General features: G+C 35.3%; 1 protein-coding gene across 13 annotated transcripts in view; it reads left to right on the top strand.

Annotated features, from left to right (window-relative positions):
• COP1 (COP1 E3 ubiquitin ligase) overlaps positions 1-16901 on the top strand; it is a 259658-nt gene that overhangs the window by 207024 nt on the left and 35733 nt on the right. The window lies entirely within an intron of this gene.

Consider the following 16901-nt stretch of genomic DNA (forward strand, 5'->3'; position numbering starts at 1 on the left):
CACTTTAATTAGATATATTCTATTGCTGTCTTAAAGTTTGCTAATTGACAGACTAGGTAATTTGGACCAACCCTTCCTCCAAGTAAAATTAGAAAAGTAGGACCAAATACATATATTTTTAAAACAAGAACCTATTTGAAAGCATTGGAAAGCAAACAAGACAAGACACAATTACTGAATTTGGATTGTGACCCTGGCTTTTGAATCTGCTTTTCCCCTGTGAGCATTTGTCAGTTTTGGTGGGGTGGTTAAAAGCACTTATACTAGCTTCACAGGGTTGCAGGGACTGGAGCTCAGTGCCTGACATTGTGTGAGTGACTACTTTTTTTTAAGTCCCCACAGGGTTATATTATAGGAGAAACCAGAAGATAAGCCTTCGTAGAGATTGCATCTGAACTTTTTATCAGTCTCTGAAATTGAATTGAGGTGACCCTTCATTGCTGATATTCACAGGATGCAAACTTAAATCCTCTCTGAAAAAAGATGAGATCATCTAAGTGCTTTATTTTTTTTCAGTTTTGTAACTACAATAACTAGGGCACAATAAAAAATAAACAGACATAGTAAAAGATAAGACAGCATGAATTAAACCAGCCTAAGCAACAGACTGTAGAAACAGTCACAGCAGCTCTAAATATTGGAGTTATCAGACAGCTTGAAAGTAGCTACGCTTATAAGATGAAAGACAAGATTGAAAATTTTAACTGAGAACTGGAAACTATTTTTAGAATGAAAATATAATTCTGCTCCTGGCCCCTTCCAAATTTCATGTCCTCACATTTCAAACCTAATCATGCCTTCCCGACAGTCTCCCAAGGTCTTAACTCATTTCAGCATTAACTCAGAAGTCCAAAGTCCAACATCTCATCTGAGACCAGCCAAGTCCCTTCTGCCTATGAGCCTGAGAATACAGAAATAGAAAGAGATATAGAAAGAGAATACAGGCATTGGGTAAATACAGCCATTCCAAATGGGAGAAATTGGCCAAAACAAAGCTACAGGCCCTATGCAAGTTCAGAATCCAATGGGGCAGTCAAATCTTCAAGTTCCAAAATGATCTCCTTTGACTCCATGTCTCACACCCAGGTCACACTGATGCAAGAGGTGGGTTCCCATAGTCTTGGACAGCTCCACCACTGTGGCTTTTCAGGGTACAGCTTCCCTCCTGGCTGCTTTCACAGGCTGGCATTGTCTGTGGCTTTTCCAGGTGAATAGTGCAAGCTTTCAGTGGATCTACCATTTTGGGGTCTGGTGGATGGTAGCCCTCTTTTCATAGCTCGCCTAGGTGGTGCCCCAGTAGGGACTCTGTGTGAGGGCTCCCACCCCACATTTCCCTTCTGTACTGCCATAGCAGAGGTTCTCCATGAGGGCCCACCCCTGCAGGAAACTTCTGCCTGGTCAGCCAGGCATTTCCATACATCCTCTGAAATCTAGGCAGAGGTTTCCAAACCTCAATTCTTGATTTCTGTGCACACGCAGGAACAACACCACATGGAAGCTGCCAAGGCTTGGGGCTCACACCCTCTGAAACCATGGCCCTGGTTCTATGTTGGCCCCTTTTAGTCATGGCTGGAGCAGCTGGGACACAGGACACCAAGTCCCTAGTCTGCACACAGCATACGAACACTGGACCTGGCCCAGGAAACCACTTTTTCCTCCTAGGTCTCTGGGCCTGTGATGGGAGGGGCTGCTCTGAAGACCTCTGACATATCCTGGAGACATTTTCCCCATGGTCTTGGGGATTAACATTCGGCTCCTTGTTACTTTTGCAGATTTCTGCAGACAGCTTGAATTTCTCCCCAGAAAATGGGATTTTCTTTTCTGTTGCATTGTCAGGCTGCAAATTTTTCAAACTTTGGTGCTCCATTTCCCTTATTAAACTGAATGCCTTTAACAGCATCCAAATCACTTCTTGTATGCTTTGCTGCTTAGAAATTTCTACCAGGTACCCTAAATGATCTCTCTCAAGGACAGAGTTCCACAAATCTCTAGGGCAGGGGCAAAATGCCACCAGTCTCTTTACTAAAACATAACAAGAGTCCTTTTTGCTCCATTTCCCAGCAAGTTCCTCATCTCCATCTGAGACCACCTCAGCCTGGATTTCACGTCCATATCAGTATCAGCATTTTGGTCAAAGCCATTGAACAAGTCTCTAGGGAGTTCCAAATTTTCCCACATTTTCCGGTCTTCTGAGCCCTCTAAACTGTTCCAACCTATGCCTGTTAACCAGTTCCAAAGTCACTTCCACATTTTGGGGTATCTTTTCAGCAGCACCCCACTTCTGGTACCAATTTTCTGTATTAGTCCATTTTCACACTGCTGATAAAGATATAGTCAAGACTGGGTAATTTACAAAAGAAAGAGGTTTATTGAACTCACAGTTCCACGTGGCTTGGTAGGCTTTACAATCATGGTGGAAGGTGAAAGGCATGTCTCACATGACAGCAGAAAAGAGAAGAAAGTTTTTGCAGGGAATCTCCCCGTTTTAAAACCATCAGATCTCGTGAGACTTATTTACTATCACAAGAACAGTTTGGGAAAGACCTGCCCCTGTAATTCATTTACCTCCCACCGGGTCCCTTCCACAACATATGGGAATTCAAGTTGAGATTTGGGTGGGGACACAACCAAACCATATCAGAGGAGTCGTTTTCATTCCTTTAAGCCATCAGATTTTCTTTTTGACAGATAATAATTGTAAGTATTTATGTGGTACAGTGTGGTGTTTTCATACACATGTACATTATGGAATGATTAAGTCAAACTAATGAGAATATCTGTCCTCTCACATGCTTTTTTTTTTGTGGTGGGAACATTAAAATCTTATTCTTTTAACAATATTGAAATATCCACTACATTTTTGTTAGCTACAGTCACTCTGCTATGCAATATATCTCAAAAATTTACTCTTTTTGTCTAATTAGCTGAAACTTTGTAGCCTTGGACCAACATCTTGGCATCCTCCCACTCCCATCCCCCACCTCTGGTAACTACCATTCTATTCTCCATTTCTCTGAGTTCAGTTTTTTAAGATTCCACATATAAATGAGATCATGCAGTGTTTCTTTCTGTATGTGATTTATTTTACTTAGCATAATGTCCTCCAGGTTCATGTAAAGCTGAATAGTATTCTATTATATACAGTTTAACCTTGAACAACGTGGGGACAAGGGGCACTGACCCTCCACTCAGTTGAAAATTCGGGTATAATTTGATTCCCTGACCCAAAAGCTTAACTACTCATAGCCTACTGTTGACTGAAAATCTTACCAATAACATAAACAACCAACATAAGCTAGAGAAAATAAAATATTATTAAAATCATAAGAGAAAATATAGTTACTGTTCATTAAATGAAGTGAATCTTAAAGGTCTTCATCCTCATCTTCACATTGAGTAGCTAAGAAGGAGGAGAAAGAGATGGGGTTGGTCTTTCTCTGGAGTGGCAGAAGAGAAAGAAAATTTGCATATAAGTGGTTCCTCATAGATCAAGCCTGTGTTTTTTCCAGGATCAGCTGTATACCATGTTTTCTGATCCATTTATTTGTTGATGGACACTTAGGTTGATTTCGCATCTTTGCTATTGTGAATAATGCAATGAATAATAGAGTGCACATGTTTTTTTCAGTATCCTAATTTTAACTCTTTTGAAATTGAAGGGGGATTCAATGCCCACAAGTGTGATTGCTAGGTCATATTGCCATTCTGTGTTTAGCATTTGAGGACCTCCATATTATTTTCCATAAAAGCTGTACTGATTTACATTCCCACCAACAATGTTACAAGAGTTCCCTTTTTTCCAAATTCTTGCCAACGCTTTGTTATCTTTCATCTTTTTTTAACACACCCCATTTCAGAGGTGTCATTTGTCTTTTTGATGGTAGAAATTCTACCTGGTATGAGGTGATATCTCATTGTGGTTTTAATTTAAACTTCCCTGATGATTAATGATATTGAGCATTTTTTCATATACCTGTTTGTTATTTGTATATCTGTTTTTGAGAAATGTTTATTCAGATTATTTGCTCACTTTTTAAGTGGGTTATTTGTTTTCTTGCCATTTAGGTGTTGGAGTTCCTTATACATTTTGGTTAACCCCCTAACTGATAGTTTGCAAATATTTTCTCCCAATCCATATGTTGTCTTTTCACTCTCTTCCTTTGTTGTGAGGAAGCTTTATATTGATAGTTTGATGCATTCATGCTTGTCTATTTTTGCTTTTGCAGTTGTAGCCAAAAAAATTTTTCAGACCATTATGGAGCTTTTACCTTATGTTTTCTAGTAGTTTTACAGTTTTCAGTCTTATGTTTAAGCCTCTACTCATTTTGAGTTGATTGTTGTATATGGTGTGAGATACTCAGCTTCATTCTTCTGCATATGGCTATCCATTTTTCCCAACACCATTTATTGAAGAGACTGTCTTTTCTCCCAGAGAGATTCTTTTTTCTTCCTCCCTGGCCTCCCCAGAGGGATTCTTGAAAGAAGACAGAGAGAAAATATTGTCAGACTGACAGCTAACTTCTCAATGAAATAGTGGAAGCCAACAGACAGTGAAACAAGATAGTGTGGGAAGGAAAATATTTGCAAACCTAGAATTCTACGTCCAGTGAAAATCTCTAGACAGTGGTAAAAATAAAGACATTTTAAAATAAATAAACCTGAAAAATTTTCTATCAGCAAACCTAAACTAAAGAAAACCTTAAAGGATATGCTTACACAGAAAGAAAAAGATTCCAGATGAAAGTCTTATCTTTTTTATTAACATCGATTTATCTAGAGACTGGAGTTAGGTAAAGGAACTTATATATGTTCTTTATCTGTGAATCTATGACATGACTCTTATCTGAAGCTATTGGAATGAAATATGAAGTGTTTTAAGTATACAAATGAATATATTTGTTCCTATGTGATGATGCTTGTGTAAAGGGACACAATATTTTTGTTGGGGGTAGACCCTGAGTCAATAGTAACTTTTGCTGAGGCTGCAGATACCCTATTGTTTTGTCGGCTCTGAACCATATCATACATGCTTACCTACTCACCAATCCTAAGTGGATAGCTAATAGTAAAAGGCAGTACTTGTAAAGTACTTATTACTCCTTTAGCTCTTCAGAAGTGACCCCAAAAAGTACACTGTATCCTCAGGAAAAAAAAGCAGTGGACATTTTCTGTTGTGGCTTGAGACACCAGGAATCATATTAAAAGTTTCTGTAGCTCTGGGGTTGGGGGAGGCAGGGATCAGGATAACAGATTTCCTAATTTCCCTCTCTGAAACCAAGTGCAGCAAAACTTGGCTTGGGAGCCCATCAACTATGCTATAATACTTTCTGTGGAGATTTATAACTATGCACCTTTGTTTTCAGTTATATCATTAAATTTTATTCTCTCTATTCTTATTTCTAACAAAACTTTTTTGTTATATGATGAAATACTGTTCTGAAGCATTGAACTAAAACTTTGTGTTCTTAAGCACATATTTTGCTTACCTAAATTTCTCCTGATTCTTGGCCTTTAAAAATACTTGCTGAATGAATTAATATACTGTCTTGTACTGTATTTGCATTCATGTAACCTGCAAACTCCTCAAAAAAAGACATCATAGTATTTTGAATAAGAGCAGAGCCAGGCTACCTAGGTTGAAATCTCTCAGATTCTCCACTTATCAGCTGTGTGACCTTGCTGAAGTTCCTTAACCACACTGTGCTTCAGTGTCCTCATCTCTAAAGTGCTGATATTCATAGCCACTTATCTTCTAGGGTTGTTATAATGCTAAAATGTGGTAATGCACGTAAAACATTTGGAACAGTTCCTGATACACAGCAAGAGCGATACGTGTGTGCTCTTAGTATTATATTTTTAATTACCCCTAGCATTACACAACATGTTTGTACATAATGCATAATTAATATGTAATTTTTGTAATGAATGATAGAACCCTTCAAGCTTGGCCTTTATCTTTTTTGTTGCATAATTAAATGGTAATTAATTGGAACCAAAGAAATGCTGTAGTGGAATTGGGAGATACTTCTAATATCTAATAGGCTCACTTGAAACTAAATGGTAATAATTAATTACCATTTAAGAAAAACAGTTTTGCTGACATGAACCATTCCTATATACATATATAATTACTTCAAAATTACCATTTTGCCCCTTGGGATATAATTTCCAACTCATTTTGCCTATTTTCAAAGGCAACAAAAATTTTTAAATGTGTGCAACTACAAGGAAGTAGGCGTTTATTATTGGCTTAATATTTTTATTAGATTTATATCATGTTCTCCCTTCCCTTCTTCATCACATTATGACATTTCACAACTCAGTCTTTTTTTTTTTTTTTTGAAGACATATCTACTTTCCAAATTTATGTAAGTTTTATCTAAGACAGGAATCCTTTCCTTCTTAGTAACATTTTTTTGGGGGTGTGTAAAACATCAGATTTCAGTAAACTAGAAAAGTAAAGCACATTTGAGAAGCCGTGCAATACTGTATTCCAGTCTGCTTTCATTAAAGTGCAAAAGATGTCCATAATAAAATGTATTTATACCAATGGTTCTCAAAACTGATAATCAGAAAACCCTTGGGCTCTTTCAAAAACAATTAACAAAGCAATTCTATTTTTAGACCCATGAATACATATTTTGGGGGAGAAAGAAGGAGGGTATAGATCTGTATTTTGAAAAGTTCACCGGGTCTCCTTGGGAAAGTATATGAACAATCATGTTTGGGAACAAATGAATCATGTTACCACTAGGAAAAAGTTTGTTATACATCCTAACCAAGAAACCTAAATGGTTCTTAAGCATCTGCTAGCAGAAACAATTATAATTATGAATACCTAATGTCTGTTAGATTTTGCTAATCCCTCACCTACCTCAGGAGGAAACAAATCCAAAAAAGTAAGACATGTTCTTTTTTATTTGTATTAATTAAAAAATGCTGCTCCTAAAAAATACTAACTAACCACACTTGTAAAGATATTTCTTATCTTAAATTCTTCAGTGAGTGGCGAGAAGACAACATAGAAACTTCTTCTCTTTTTTTCTTCCTTCCTTCAACTCTGTTTCTCTTCTTCCTTTTATCTTTCCTTTCTTTTATTCTTTCCTCTGACTGGATTGTTTATAACCCTTTAGAAAATTTTCCTGACTGGAAGAGGGACAATCTGAATGAACTTTTGTCTATCTTGGGAGTAGAAGGAAAGAAGATTCTGAGCATGGACCCTGACTTCCAGGAAGACTCCTATCTTCTCCTTAGTGCCCCACTCTTCCCTCAGTATACAGAATAGAGTGGGGTGGGGAAGTAGAAAAGGAAGGAAATAAGGTGGTAGAAAACTGAAGCAACCCTAGTAATTTATTTCTCTAAGTAAATTATATGAAGTATACATTTTCTTTAACCTTAATATCCACTACTGTGTGGACAGCCTCTGGGAAAACATCTGTTGCATTAGATACTTTATGGTGAACATTATAATAAAATCAACAAAATATGATTTATGGGGTCTGCTAGTTGACATTTTAAATTCTTAATTAGTATCATTTTTTTATTTCTGTAAGAGAGTTTGACCTATATTAGAATGATTCTTTTCTTCCTCATTTAATCTTTTTTTAAAAAGAGTGTTCTGTGTATGCCAATCTTGAAGCATAGAATTGATGTTAATTTTTAAGCTACTGCTTGGTTTTAGTCCTGCCTTTTTTAAGGGAAGAAAAGAAATAATATTAATTTGAGAGTGTGTTATGAATTAATGCCATTAACCTAACAGTAATTTTTGTTATAATCTCACCATGCTAAAATATATCCAAAATATTTTGAGATGGGAAGGGATTTGAGTTTGGTTTCTAATGTTTATCTTTTGGTAATCCCTACCAAATTTTCATAGTAATAGTAGAAAGAAGGAAAGTGAATATTGGATATTATTTCCTTTAGTTAAAAGCTTTTGATGAATACTATTTGAATTGGTTTAATATGCTGAAGTGTATGTAATGGAAAAACATGATTATTTTCTAAATTGAATAAAATGGATTTAATAAATACTGAAAGCAGAATTAACTAAGCAAAAATATGTATTTTTGGCTTAGAAAATGGATGGCAGTTGCTTAAGAAAAAAGTGTTTTTACTAATTTAAAAATGTCCTATCTGGAGAAAAGAAACATTTTTTTTTTTTGTATTTTACTTCTACAGTCTCACATATAACCACTGTTGTTCTCATGACACTCTCCTATATTGATGTGATCTTTATAGGGTTTGTGCCTTTTTTATTTCTTATTCCGTTATTGCTTAAATTCTATTTTATTCACCAGTTTCCCAAATAAAGCTATCAGGGTTGACATCAGCTATTCCCAGGAAAATAAAAAGGTTATTACTGCTGAACACTAGAATAATTTGATTATGTAGATTGAAGAAAAGCCAGTCTGTTATAATTGCTGTAAAGAAGCCTTTGTGCCTGTTTGCATTAGTCTTTTTTTAAACTGTAGATAAGCCGTTTAGTGGGATGAAAATATAGATTGTTTATTTGAATTGTGATCGCCAACTAAAAGATGAATATGAGGGCAGAAAATGAATCTAAATCTTTTGTTTTAAATGATAAAGTCTTTACACATTGTAGAGAATTAAATAAGCAGTTGGTCATACTTTTATTTATGTTCAGGATCTTTTGCTCTCTGATAAAAGTAGAAAGCTTTAGGGAATGGATTGTATAGAAAGTAAATCCTACTTCAAGATTCAGTTCCTTTTTGATAATTTATTGTTTTAAATCCTAAATATCTGAAGCAGTGACTCCATGCCTCACCAAACATATCTTTGTGAGCTGATTTCCAGAGATTGGGAGAAAAAAGTACTAATAGTTGATTTTGCTTTAAGTGTTTTTTATTTCTCACAACATTCCAAATGTTGTTTGTTTTAGGAGATACAAGAGTTTATCTTTTAATTGCTAAGAAGACTTGTTACAACTTTCAAAAAAAGTCCTCATGGAACTTACTGGTAGTGTTACCACCTGATAAATATGAAGTTAAATGTCTTATTTCATTGCGAACTATCTAAATATTTTTGTCAGATTCGGAATATGTAACTGAATGTATATAATTCTTTTTTGTAGCAGCCAAGGATAATTTAAGTTTCGCAACTAATACTGATATGCCCTTATCATTTTTTGCTAACCAGCCAAATCTGTATTCCCATGATCATCCTTAATGTTTGTACTAATAGAGGACTATGGTGGTTCAACTAATAATAAGAGGCCGGGCACGGTGGCTCAACCCTGTAATTCCAGCACTTTGGGAAACTGAGGTGGGAGGATCACTTGAGGCCAGGAGTTTGAGACCAGCCTGCCCAACATGGTAAAACCCTGTCTCTACTAAAAATACAATAATTAGGCAGGCATGGTGGTGCACCCCTGTATTCCCAGCTACTTAAGAGGCTGAGGCAGGAGAATCACTTGGACCCGGGAGGTAGAGGTTGCAGTGAGCCAAGATTGCACCACCACACTCCAGCCTTGGCGACAGAGTGAGATTCTGTCTCAAAAAAAGAGTAATTGATGTAAAAACTTATATGGGTATTTGCATTTAAAAATAGTTTTATATTCTGAACAGAATAAAATAGTTATACCTTTCCCAATTAACAAATTAGCCTTGCTACTTCAGAGTTCAATAAGAGTCCCTGTTTATTACCAGTATTCTTATTTCCTCAAAGTTTTTTCTTTTGTAAAGGATTGAGACCTTCTAATTCTACATATTTTACATTTTACTGGATTTTTGAGATCTGACAACTGAGTTTCCCTTTACTAATAGAATGCATGCAATGTCATTGATAGCAAAACAAATTCTAAGATCCCTTATGGAGATCTCACTGTTCTTACTGGTAGGGAAAGCCCAATTATCATGTAGACTTTACATTCTCCATCAGAGTATCTACTATGTTAAAACAGGTTCCCAGTCATCTTAGAATGAAGAAAACCATTTATTTTATCCAGTGCATGATTGTCCTTTATACATTAAATTCATGGTGTTACATACTTTTGTATCCTTTTCATTTTGTCCTTCCAAATCATTATTTTAGGAATATAGAGAAAAGGGTTGGCCAGGTGCAGTGACTCACACCTGTAATCCCAGCACTTTGGGAGGTCGAGGCAGGTGGATCACTTGAGGCTAGGATTTCAAGGCTAGCCTAACCAACATGCAGCACCCTGTCTCTACTAAAAATACACAAAGTAGCCTGGCTTATTGGTGCATGCTTATAATCCCAGCTACTGATATGGCTGAGATATGAGAATCGCTTGAACCCGGGAGGCAGAGATTGCATTGAGCCGAGATTGTGGCACTGCACTCCAGCCTGGGTGACAGAGTGTGAAACCCTGTCTCAAAAAAAAAAGAGAGAGAGAGAGAGAAGGGTCGTTTTTCAACAGTAATAACTTCAGAATGGTTGTGGGTTCTGGCTTTTGGTTTTTTGTTAGTCTTTGTTTAAATGCCATATTAACTCCAAACTCACACATCTAATATAACTAATGGTGATGGGAGTGGGGAAGGTTTTGGGGCAGGGATAATATTAGTAAATTGTTTAAAGGTATATTTATCCTATCGAATGAAATGTATCAAAAGCATAGGTAACTTAGAAGCTTTTATATATCCTATATATTTTAGATAATAGAGATTTGCATCAACCAAAGTTACTAAGAATGAAACTGTTGGCTCTGAATAGGTGTGAATAAATCCTTAGGAAAAGATCTCCTACCTGCCCTTTAGGTGTCATGTTTCTTACTGACAGCTGTCAATTATTTTTTTTTAATGAGTATGAAATTCTGGTTCTTTGTATGAATTGCATTTGAATTATGCAATTTTGGGGGGTTTTCTTTGTTGGCTTTTCTTTTCTTTCTTTTTTTTTTTGGTGGGGGGGAGAGGGTCTTGGTCTGTCACCCAGGCTGTAGTGCAGTGCAGCCTTGACCACGCAGGTTCAAGTGATTCGCCCATCACAGCCTCTCAAGTAGCTGGAATCACAGGCATGCACCACCACACCTGGCTGATTTTTTTTTTTTTTTTTTTTTTAAGATGAGTCTTGCTATGCTGCCCAGGCTCTTCTCAAACCCCTGGACTCTCAAACTCCGACCTCGGCCTCCCAAAGTGCTAGGATTACAAGTGTGAGTTACCACACCTGGCTCAGTTTCATCTTATAATGCTTAACTAAATTATAGAAGTTATGTATCAGAAGAGTCAAATCAAAATTACCACAAACTTTCTTCATACATACATACATACATACATACATACATACATACAGTAATGTCTAACCAAGCAGAAACATCTTTAGCATTTAGACCCTCTAACTGTAATTACATCTCATTCAGGAAACCCAGTGTCTTTTTTTTTTTTTAAATCTCTGCATCATCTGTGCTTCAGAGTATTACATTTTCCCACTAATAGAGAACTTTTAGAAAATAACTAATAGAGAAAGTTGGCCTGCAATTCTACCTCCTGAACAGAACCGTAGTTAATGTTGATGTTTGTCCTTCCAGTCAACTTACATTTTTAAAAAAATAGTTTTACAATGTAGGTATATTTTTGGTATCTAACTTCATACATGTAACTATAGCATTTTCTAACCTTACTTCGTAATTTTAGTAGAATTTAAATATATTATCAATTACTATTTGTTAAACATTTAGGCTGCTTCTAATTTTTCTCATTTGTAAGTTTGCAATATTTGGGGGCCTGTTGTTTTCCCCCTTTTATCTTACTATATTTGTGATATAAAATCTTACAAGTTGGGGAAGAAAGCACTAGATTAAAGGATTTAAAATTTTTCAGCTCTTGATATATATTGTTATTTTACTTTCCAGAAAATTAAACTTCCAGTTTATCTTACTATGCTAGCATTGGTTGTAGGGAAGGGAGAGAGGAGGATGATGTAAAGAGAGATAATTCATGTGTATGTATTGATAGTTGCATGTAGCTCAGATCTGGGTATAAACCCTGGTTCTGTCACTAGCTGTGAAACCTTGGGCATATTCCTTATCCTGTCTGAGTCTGCTTTCTCGTTTCTGAAGTAAGGTAATACCACTATTTAAAATACCTCAAAGAGTTTTTAGGAGATAAATGAGATTATTCATATGGAACATTTGCACATATTAAGCTTTCAATAAATAGTAGCTACTACTACTAATAAATTAATGGGTAAAAATTGAGAAATTAAAATTGTAACCTCCATCCCATCCTCCTATTTTGCATTGAATTTTGCTTGCATTATTCAAATCTATTTCAGATGTTTCTGGTCAGAAGAAACAGCATGTGCAAAGACTTGAGAATTTGAAAAAATGCGGTGTTGTTTAGAGGCTGCTAGGATGTGACTGAACTGGTGAGAGATAAAGCTGGAAATAGATTAGGGAGAGAGATTTTTAGGGATCATTCTAGACTGTGTTAAGCACCTTGAACCTTACCTGTGCAACTCTGAAGAACTTTAAACAGATTAATTGACATCAGTTTTTGTTGTGTGACTTTTTTAGTTTAAATTTTTGAAAAACAAAAATATCACAGCTTGCCAGTAGTAAAAAAGAAAGAAAACAAAACAAAACCAAAATAGTGCAGACAGTGCCTAGGGTAGACTGCAGTAGAGAGGGACTGCTTACAGCATTTTTACTTTGATCCAATAATCTGAGAGATACCTTTGAGGTTAACAGGATCTACACTCATTAGAGGGATGAGAACTCTAGATTTATAGCCATTAATTAGCTTTGTTGATTTTAGGTAAGTCAGTTAACATGTCTGAGTCTCATTTTCATCTCCTCTAATGTGAAAGCATTGTATACTAGATTGCTATTGCTCAGTGACCATTTGTAAGACCATTTATGCTTACAGTAAGACTACAATGTCTATACATTAATAAGTTAAACCTAATTTTACCCCGTGCATGCCAGATTCACCAAAATGCTGTCTGAGAAACTCTGGTTTGCATTATTAACCTCTTAATTCAGCTCTTGGACTGATTTACAAATGGAATAATTACCTCCAATTCTAGGATGTTACTTAATCCTAAGGAAAGAACCCCTCTGCCAGTTCAGCATAACTCACCTCAGTATACAAACTTTCTTGATATTGAGAAGATAGGACAAAAAGTTTCCTAAAGGAAATTTTCTAAGAGATACTGAATTTTGTGTCACTATTTTTAGGAATCCTTATTGAACAAATTGCATTAGCCCTTAAGGACTATGGTTGTAACATATGAATATTTTACAACTAGCAGTGATAAGGAAAAAAATATTAATTTGTAAAAAATCTCACTAAAATATATTTCGAACCTCTTGTTTTCATGCTCTTATTTCACTCTTACTGTACTGTTGCTGTAATTACTATATATTTTTTTAAGATTTTTATTCTTTGAGATGAGTCTGTGTTACCCAGGCTGCTCTTGAGCTCCTGTGCTCCAGCAATCCTTATTCCTCAGCTACCTAAGTAGCTGGGATTACAAATGTGTGCCACCATGCTCAGCTTGCATTCTTTTTTACATTAACTTTGGCAATGTTACATTGTCAGCAAGTGTTCAGATAGACTTTTTGCTGCCACAGGTTAATAGAATGTTACTACATTTTAGTTTATATTGCATCTTAATAATATCTGTCATGTTCCTCTAGTAAAGAACTTCTGTACTAATCAGTTACTATTTTGAAAGATTATAGATTTAAAAAACGGTAGACTAATGCTTTCTTTTTTTTCTTTGGAACATTGCTCTGAAGTTTTTATTGGACAAACATAACCTACATGTAAAATGAGAGAATCAATGCAGAGGCACTCACATTTCCTAATATATAACTGTAGTTTTTAAGTGTTTGCCTGAATTAGCACACTTCTCACTGCTGTATTAATAATGATAGTAAAAGGAATAAATAGAATGAATAGTAATTCTCACACTTCAAACTGGTGATGAGTTAGTTGATGTGGTTTATTTTCTGGAACTAAACCATTTTTTCTTAAGCCCCTTCTTAAATCAAATGTGGATATTAGATTAGCAGTTACATCATTTGATTACATGTTACAGTTCTTTAGGGCTCTTTGATTTCACTAGTAAAAATTTTTAACTTGAGATTCATGGAACACCTACTCCACAAGGATCTTCAGGGCATTTATTACTAATTGAAATCATATGAAAAAGTTTTTCATTTCCTTGCGGGTGTTTTACTAGGAAGAGAGTTTATAGCTTTTATAAGATTCCTAAAAGGGGTTAAATGTTAGTGATTAAAAATCAGTGCTCAAAAAATGTCTGTAATCTGACAAGTTGTCCTGATAAGGCTGCAAATTAAATTGTACTAGGTGTACTAATTACTAAAAGTTACAAATGTTAAAAAATAAATTAATTAAAGTTACAAATATTAGTTGCCTGTTCTTTCTTAGAAGTTTGTTAATTTTTAGTTTGGTAGACTTAAAATGAAAAAAAGAAAAAAGGCACACAGTTGTTTAGGTGCTCTTTATTTTACTGCTTTAATTCTTCTTGTCTACTCCTTTCAGTCTAGATTCCTGATGTCCATTATTTTATAATTAAAAAGTGAGGAAGACAGAGTCTGTAACCTGAAGTAACTTTACCTCTCTTGTTTCCTTGTCTCTTAGAGGAAAATAATACCAGACTTCCTCACAAAGTTGTAAAACTCAAGTGAGATTTTTGGCTGTAGGCAAACTTTAATTTACATAACATCACATTTATACAATGTACATCTGTTGTATGTAGAACAGATCAGTTGTAGTGAAGAATTCCACATTTATCTGCTAATGCGTAATTAAAAGAGAATGACTTCATAAACACTGATGTTAATCTGCACATAATGTCACAAATAATATCACAAATGACCTCACAGGTAAATAAGATTATAAAGACATCTTTTCTTCCCCGTCTAAGACTATTAGACCTGTTTATGAAAATAAATTTTGAATTGGGCTTATATATGTCACTAGGTATATTTACACATATATTTTATGAGATTATGCCAAGATTATTAATTTCCACCTTTGAATAAATAAATAAACATGTTCACCTTTTAATGTCAGCTTTTTAGAAAGCATTGTTTGGGTAAAATATCTCTAATTTGAAATGAAAGGACTATATCCATAATTTGTGTATGATTTCACAGTCTGTTAATAATGAGTATGCCTGGTGTTCGATTCTGAGTGTGGTTATAGAGAATTTAAAAAAAAGAATGTGCTGGCCACAGTGGCTCACACCTGTAATCCCAGCAGTTCGAGGGGCTGAGATGAGAGGATTGTTTGAGTCCAGCAGTATAAGAACAGCCTGGGCAACATAGTGAAACCCCCATTTTTATGAAAATTTTAAAAATTAGTCAGGGATGGTGGCACACACATGTAGTCCCAGTTACTTGGAAGGCTGAGGTACGAGGATCCCGTGAGCCCAGGAGTTTGAGGCTATGGTGGGCTATGATTGCTCCACTGTATTCTGAGTGATACAACGAGACCTCATCTCTTAAAACTTTAAAAACAAATAAATAAGAAGTGTAAAAGAATATGAAATAAAATTTGTGTGTGATATAGGTAAAAAAGTAAGAAAAATATGTTGAGCTGTTATACATTTGCTATTTTTATTTTTTATATTTGCTATTTTTATTAATGAAAAATTCCTGTAGTGTACACCACTGTATTACTTATTTCTTTGCATTACCACATAAGTTTTTTGGTGTAGTAATCTTGATAATAAGAGCCTTACATGGAAAATTTAGTAGATCAGTTGTTAAGAAAATAAAGTGACTACATTTTGAGTGGGCAGTTACACACATGGGTGCTTTTCAGTCAGATTCTTTTTTCTGTTTCATTTTAGTGCATAAGGTTCATTTTTCATCTTTCTCAGAATAAATGGGAAAACAGTTTTACTGCACTGTTTGTTAATTAGATGTTTTTACCTCATCATGAAGGCTGTGTATAAAAACAAAACACCTTCATCCTAAATCTTTTAAAATTTAGAAGGCGTGTTTGTTATGTAGACTGTAAGTTAATAACTGGCACTTTTTAAGTGTTTTCTTCCTCATATTCTGAAGTGATTCAAATGTAGTATTTCAAATAATAAGAAGAGTTTTTCTCATTTATTTCTGAAAAATATACCTGAATTCTGACCTGAGATTTCCCAGATTCTTCCCATCAAAGTTATCTCCTGAATAAAATACTCCAACTGACTCGGAATTCTAGGCAATAAGTTTTGTGTGTATTTGTTTTTAATAGAGTAGATGGCATATTTAATTGAGTGAATGGATTCTAATCTGAATATGAGGTCCTAGGGATAAGAAATTACCTTATTAAATTGACCTGCTAGTTCTCTCTCCCCATCCAATTACAGCTTAAAATGTATGTGTATTTTTATTTGATGTGTTATTTAGAGTAACAATCTTACCTTATAAAATAGCATGATTCACTAGGGTAAGTCTGTAGTCACATTTTTTAGGAAAATAGAAGTATTTGTTTCTGTTCTTCCAAATTTGCAAGTGTTTAATGTATACCTATATGTGCACATAACTTAAATTTTTGAAAAACCATATGAATTCATTCATTGAAAGTAGTAGTATTCAATGTCACCAGAGTTTTTTTTTTTTTTTTTTTTTGACACAGAGTCTCGCTCTTTTGCCCACTGGCACAATCTGGGCTCACTGAAACCTCCGCCTCCCAGGTTCAAGCGATTCTCCTGCCTCAGCCTCTCGAGTAGCTGGGACTATAGGTGCATGCCACCACGCCCAGCTAATATTTTGTATTTTTAGTAGAGGCAGGGTTTCACCGTGTTAGCCAGGATGGTCTCGATCTCCTGACCTCATGATCCGCCCGCCTCGGCCTCCCAAAGTGCTGGGATTATAGGCATGAGCCTCTGTGTCCAGCCCTAGAGTACATAATTTCTTAACACTTAATTTTATTTCCTTGTCCTCCTCCATTTCTTTT

Source organism: Macaca thibetana, chromosome 1 (genome assembly GCF_024542745.1).
Source record: "Macaca thibetana thibetana isolate TM-01 chromosome 1, ASM2454274v1, whole genome shotgun sequence".
Classification (NCBI taxonomy): domain Eukaryota; kingdom Metazoa; phylum Chordata; class Mammalia; order Primates; family Cercopithecidae; genus Macaca; species Macaca thibetana.